The following is a 6968-nucleotide window of genomic DNA, read 5'->3' on the forward strand; positions in this document are numbered from 1 at the left end:
TCAAACAGTCTAGATTAATGATGAAAGGAGGAGCCCTGTTGGTGAAGTAGATTATGAGTTGGACTTCTAACTGCAAGATCAGAAGTTCGAAACTCCCCCCACCCCACCCCCACTCCCCAAGAGAAATATGAGATTTTCTACTCCTGTAACGATTTACAGCCTTGGAAACCCACAGGGGCAGTTCTATACTCTGTCCAAAGGGTTGCTATATGTCATAATTGATTCCAGAGTAGTGAGGTTTTCTTGATTGATATAAATAATTTTTGGTGAGTATTGAAAAAACCAGTCAATATTATTTTTAATACACATCAAAGAAGGTCCACATTAATTGTTCACACAACCCTGCCACCTTCTTTCTTTATTCCCTTGCCTCTCACTCTCCTTTCTTCCTCCCTATGGTCTTTTATCTCATTCTTTTTCTTTCAAGGGTTAGCCTAGGAGTGGGGAAGTCTGAGTAATTCTTAACCAAAAGACTAAATTGGGGTTGCCGCCGCGGAGCGGAGTGGAGCTGGTTGCAGTCACGGAGCTCGGGTACCGAGCGGGCTGGGTCTATGGTCGCTCCGCGGGTCGCTCCGCCGGCTGGTGCTTCTTCATCAGGACAAGCTGTGTTCCATGGCAGGGAACTTTTGGCAGAGCTCCCACTATTTGCAATGGATTTTGGATAAACAAGACCTTCTGAAGGAGCGCCAAAAGGACTTAAAATTTCTCTCAGAAGAAGAGTATTGGAAACTACAAATATTTTTTACAAATGTTATTCAGGCATTAGTTGAACATCTTAAATTAAGACAGCAAGTTATTGCCACTGCTACAGTCTATTTCAAGAGATTCTATGCCAGGTATTCTCTGAAAAGTATAGATCCCGTATTAATGGCTCCTACTTGTGTGTTTTTGGCATCCAAAGTAGAGGAATTTGGAGTAGTCTCAAATACAAGGTTGATTGCTGCTGCTACTTCTGTATTAAAAACTAGATTTTCATATGCCTTTCCAAAGGAGTTTCCTTATAGGATGAATCATGTATTAGAATGTGAATTTTATCTTTTAGAACTAATGGATTGTTGCTTGATAGTGTATCATCCTTATAGACCTTTGCTCCAGTATGTGCAGGACATGGGCCAAGAAGACATGTTGCTTCCCCTGGCATGGAGGATAGTGAATGATACCTATCGAACGGAGCTTTGCCTACTGTACCCTCCTTTCATGATAGCTTTAGCTTGCCTACATGTGGCCTGTGTTGTACAGCAGAAAGATGCCAGACAATGGTTTGCTGAGCTTTCTGTGGACATGGAAAAGATTTTGGAAATAATCAGGGTCATTTTAAAACTCTATGAACAGTGGAAGAATTTTGATGAGAGAAAAGAGATGGCAACTATTCTTAGTAAGATGCCCAAACCAAAACCACCTCCAAACAGTGAAGGAGAGCAGGGTCCAAATGGAAGTCAGAACTCTAGCTACAGCCAGTCTTAGAACATTCCGAAGATTTTCATAGTGGACCACTTGGAAATAAACCATTGGACAGATTTCAGTAATGTCTTCAATGGAACACAAATGAAAATGAATAGTTGGTTTCTGTCAAGCACTTTGGGAAGTGATTTATTTTTGCAAAATAATTTTCCTTACCTGGTTTGATTTTACTGCATCATTGATTAAAACCTCTTAATTATAAAAATTTTGAAAGTTTCTAAGGAACCTGCAGATAGACAGACATAGACATATCAAGATTTATAGCTCTTTGATTAGTATAATTTTTAAGTTGAATAATATAATTTTAAAATTTGGATTTGTAGCTTTTTATTAAGTCAGGAAACATGAACACAATTTGTTTTAAATCCTCTTTGGTCACTGAAGGACCAGAACAAGGACAATAAAAGTCAAACATCTGAGGGCTTTTTTCCCTCTTTAACTTAATTTTAAAGCTGTATTTAAGGAATCAAATCTTACAAAATCCTGGAAGATTTTGGTAATGATGTTGATGATTTCAGGGAAAATAATCAAGTACCTATTGATTTAAAAGTATATTTTATTCAATAGTTTTGGTGTCTTGCCAGGGAAGACTCTAGCCCAGTTCTAGCAGAAAAGTGCAATATGTACAGCAAGCATATTTTGATGTTTTAAAAGTTATATTAATTCTGTAAACATTTTAAAAGGCTGGGCAAACTTTAAAAGAAAAAAAAAGATCCTACATGAAGTTATTTGCAATTGAGTCACAGTTAATCAAGCATTTAAAATTTTTTAATTGGCTAAAACACCGATTATATGGTTAAAATTTGGTAAACTTTCAATGTTAATTTTTACTGTACTGTGAAAAAAATTTTATAATACATACATCCCTTACTTAATTTTTCTGTTTTAGTGTGACTTCACAAATTTACTATAGATATCCTGAGCCAAGAACACAATCAGGTTTCGGGCCAGTTTGATACTGGCTGTTCTTAATTCTGATATGAGTGGAGGAGTTCAGGCTCAATGTCATCTCAGTGGGACTGTGCTGTCTGTGGAACTCAATGAATTAATAATTTTCTTCAGACTTGAAGGAGAGTGGTAAATAAGTTAAGGAGTTAAAGGATGTCAGTGTACAATTTAAGGGTTCATTGTGGAAAATGGATTATTAAATGTTGAATTCCTGGTATAAAACTGCAAGAATAAAAGAAAGTTCTCCAAAAAAAAAAAAAGACTAAATAGGTTTTATTGTTGGTGTTATTACTTGGGTTAAATTTTTTTCTTTTCTCTTCTTCTATTGGTTTGTGTCATGTAACCCAGAAAATGAGGAAACATTTGGAACATCAAAACACTATCCTTTCTCAGTAGACTACAAGCATTAAAGGCAACAGAGATAAATACTCCAATAATAACAATAACATACAAGGATAGCTAGAGAGATAAATAGATAGATAGAAAAACCACAAAATCTGAGCAGTTGTGGGAAGGAGAATGGGACTAGCCCCATGAATAAATATAGGTTTGCCAGAGAATAGTTCTATATACATATTAGCATATACTACAAATATGTTCATGAATATAATAGTGCATCCAGGAGGCATAGTTATGAAAATGTCTTAGGTATAACAAAACCCCTTGAGGGAGCGTGTCCTAAATATGGGGGATCAGGAACATAGCTCTGAGAGACCTCAAGATCAATTGGAACAAACTAGCTCACAAAGACAATGTTCTGTATCCATCAGGGAAGTGACTGGGGTCTTCAAAAGCTAGTGAGTAGCAAACTAAAAGTCGGTTCTTGGTCTTACCCTATGTGTTGGACAGGGTTCTCTAGAGAGAGAAAACCATATTGCTAGTAATTATATATAAATATATTAAAAAGCTAGATATACAATAGAAGAAATGAACCACTAAATTATATACAGATAGATAACACAAGAAACTAACAGTGAAATTATAAAACAGTGAGACACTAGCAGTCCTTTAAGGCTTGAGAGCCGCCAGTTGCCAGTCCCTTTCTGTAGAGAGAGCTGGGCTATATATACCCAGGCAGCAAACAGCAAGGCAAGTCACCAACTGTCACCAACTGTCGGTCCCCAGCTCCAGAGATGAACATACCAATCCTGTGGGATTAAATGGACCTCAACTTACAGCGACACAGTCCACAAGCTAGGCATCCCACAGGTAGTGTACCCCTTTAAATTGAGGCACAGAACAAGCAAGGCGAGGCTCACGAAACCATCTATCCCTCTGCCCTTCGATTAATCCTACTTGTGTTTATCGGCTAGGCTGGCACTATAAACTATTGGACCCTGTCTGGAGCAAATAACAGTGAATAAAATCAAGATGCCTGGCAACAATTAGTCCAAATCAGTAATGGACTATGCGTACCTCAGCCTCTATGATGCTAAGGTCAGAAGAACTAAAAGGTGCCTGCCTATCACAAACAGCTGCTCTGAAAGGGATCATGGTACATGATCCTAGATAGAGTGGGGAGTAATGTGTCAGAAAACTGAAAGTCATACTACTACTACCAATAGTAATAATAATGATAAAAGATGAGGTTTATTGGTTAGATAGACTAGTGAGATCCCCACTACTATGGTCCTTCATCACCCTTCAGGTCTGGAACTGAATTCCACCCCCTGAAAAATAGACAGGTTTATAAAGTGAACCTTATGAAAATCAAAGGTTGCAGCCCTCAGTATGGATTACAACTCAATGTCAAGAAGACACACATCCTCACAACTTGATCAATAGGTACCATGATAAATGGAGAAGTTTGTTGTTTTTTTATTTGTTGTTATTTGTTGAAGTTGTCACGGATTTTTGTCTTGATGAGGTATATAATCAATGCTCTTGGAAGCTGCAATCATGAGATCAAATGATGCATTGCGTATGGATACATTTGGTGCACAATACGTCTGTAGAGTGCTAAAAAGCAAGGATGTTACTTTGAGGACTAAGGTGCACCTTACCCAAGCCATAGTAATTTAAATTGCCTCATAAGTATGTGAAAGTCAGACATTGAATAAGGAAGGCTGAAGAAGAATTGATATGTTTGAATTGTGGTGCTGGTGAAGAATATTGAAAGTAACATGGACTGCCAAGGGAACAAACAGATCTGTCTTAGAAGAAGTATGGCCAGAAGGCTCCTTAAAGGCAAGGATGGTGAGACTTCCTCTCACATACTTTGGTCATGTTATTAAGAGAGACTAGTCCCTGGAGAAGGACATCATGCCAGGTGAAGTAGAGGGACAGGGAAAGAGAGGAAGCCCCTTAAGGAGATGGATTGACAGTGACTGAAACAAGGGGCTCAAGCTTGGGAACAATTAGGAGAATAATTCAGGGCTAGGTAGTGATTCTTTCTGTTTGGCATAGGGTCAATGTGGGTTGCAACTGGCTCAATGGCACCTGATAAGAACAACTACACCAAAATGAATCATAGCACTGAGGAGCACACATTCCTCAGAACCATCAACCATTCAAAAGCTAATAGGCAGTATTTGCCCAAGGCCAAATTCAAAAGGCAGGCAAGGTTAGGGGAGAAGGGTGAATGAAAACAGGAAGCAGAGTTTCAATGGCATGAGTGATATTACATTGCAGGAGATTGTCATCAATGTCACATAAAAAAACGAGTATAAATTGTTATGTGCAAAGCTGATTTTCTCTGTAAATCTTAACCCACCTTACAATTAAAAGTTTCTTTTTTTTAAAAAAAAAGACACCATAGTTCATATAATAGACACAGCCAAAGATCTCCTGGACAATTCTAAAATGATCTCCCAAATGATTTGGGTAGTTAGCCCTCCCCAGGGAGTTCTACCCATTGAAACGCTGGGTGGTTATGGCTGCAATTATATTTCAGGCCAGAAGAGGCAGCAGAGGCCTGGTTGTTCAAATGCTGCAAAACTACCAGACAATGGGCAAACAGTTTCTTTCCACGGACGACTAGCGGCTCTGTCATATCCATGTCTGGTGTTCAACACTTGGCGACAGAATCCAGCCCGCTGGGTTTGGGTGGGGTCTGTTTCTCACCCATGCTTGGCTTGGGATTGTTCTATGGCATCCACTAAGTGGAGTCCTTTCCTTTCTGATGTCCCAAGAAAGCTGTTTTCTCCTTTTTCCTCTCTGGCCCTCTTCCCAAGAACCCTGGGGTTCACTCTGCTTTCCTCTGGTTGATGTTTCTCAGGCAGTTACTTGACCTTGGTTCATCTACTGCAGGTGACCATTTGCAAGGAACTGTACCGTCCTTGGATGGTGTTGTTCATGAGCTAGGCTGCGAACTATGGGTTAAAGGTTTGAGTTCACCCAGAGGTGCCTTCCAAGAAGGGCCTGGTGATATGCTTCTGGAAAAAAACTCACCTCAGCCATGGAAAATTCTAGGGACCGGACTTCTCTAACACACTTGGGCTCTATGTGAGTCCGAGTTGACTCAATGGCAATTGGTTGCTGGTATTCCTGTAAGTAGAAGACAACAATCTTTAAGCAGTCCCTCTTGGATTCATGGGAGGAGGATGGCTTCCGCTGAGAGAACTTCTCAGGGCTCCAAGGGCTCAATGATCTTACAAAAAATGAGAGAAACGATGAGCCTGATGACAGATGATATTGCTATGCAGGCCCCGTTTCAGGATGCTCAAGGTTCCAGGTCTTTCCCTGACTCACAGTGGAGCCGTGTTAGGTTCCAAATAGAAGGTCACCCTTGCTCCCAGGACCTGGAGCCTTGTAGCTGAGCAGAGCAGTCATGATGAGAAAGAGGACCCAAGGGGGAAGTCAGAGGGCTGCTTCATTTGTCTCGTTGTCAAGCAAATAAATGTTTTGGCAGGAAATTTCTCTTCAAGAGTGTTCTGATTTCTTGAAGGAAATCTTCTGAACCATTTCCTCAGGGGAAAACCACTCAACTACCTCTGGAAGGAAGATTTTTCTCCTTCCAAGCTTACCAGGCTGTGCTAACTCACAGAGGAGGTGTGACTAGCAGGCAATGAAACTGATTTCCAGACTCCTATGAAAACCAGCAAGTGCTCGGCTGCTAAGTGAAAGGCCGGCAGTTGGAAAACCCCAGCTGCTCTGCAGGAGAAAGTGGTGGCTGACTGTGTCTGACAAGATGACAGCTTTGGAAACCCAATGGGGCAGTTCTCCTCTGTGCTCTACAGTTGCTTTCAGTTGGAGTGGACTTGATAGTGATAGAGCTGATCTTTTTTTCCCCATGAAAATCAGCTTGCACGAATACATGTGCATTCATGGATGTCTGTGTCTGCTTTGGCATGCATGTGCAAATATGTGCCTATTTGCACGTGGATGGATACGTCTGTGAATGTGGGCATCTCTATTTACTTTGCCATGTGTGTGCACATGTCTGCCTTTGTCAGTATGCATGCGGGCTCAGGCAGCATAGAGAGATCACAGAGAAACTTGGAGAGAAAGAGAAAAGTAACCTATTTTCTCATGGGTCTCCCATACCTGACGGTCTACTGGCATCCACCGCCACGAAGACCAGAGATCACTTCATGCCATGTGTCCAGCTGCCCATTGCT

General features: G+C 40.6%; 1 pseudogene; it reads left to right on the forward strand.

Moving 5' to 3' along the window:
- Window positions 1-551: 551 nt before the first annotated feature.
- On the forward strand, window positions 552-2650 carry LOC142436489 (cyclin-C pseudogene; annotated as a pseudogene).
- The last annotated feature ends 4318 nt before the right edge of the window (window positions 2651-6968 follow it).

This window comes from Tenrec ecaudatus, unplaced genomic scaffold (assembly GCF_050624435.1).
Source record: "Tenrec ecaudatus isolate mTenEca1 unplaced genomic scaffold, mTenEca1.hap1 Scaffold_363, whole genome shotgun sequence".
NCBI lineage: Eukaryota > Metazoa > Chordata > Mammalia > Afrosoricida > Tenrecidae > Tenrec > Tenrec ecaudatus.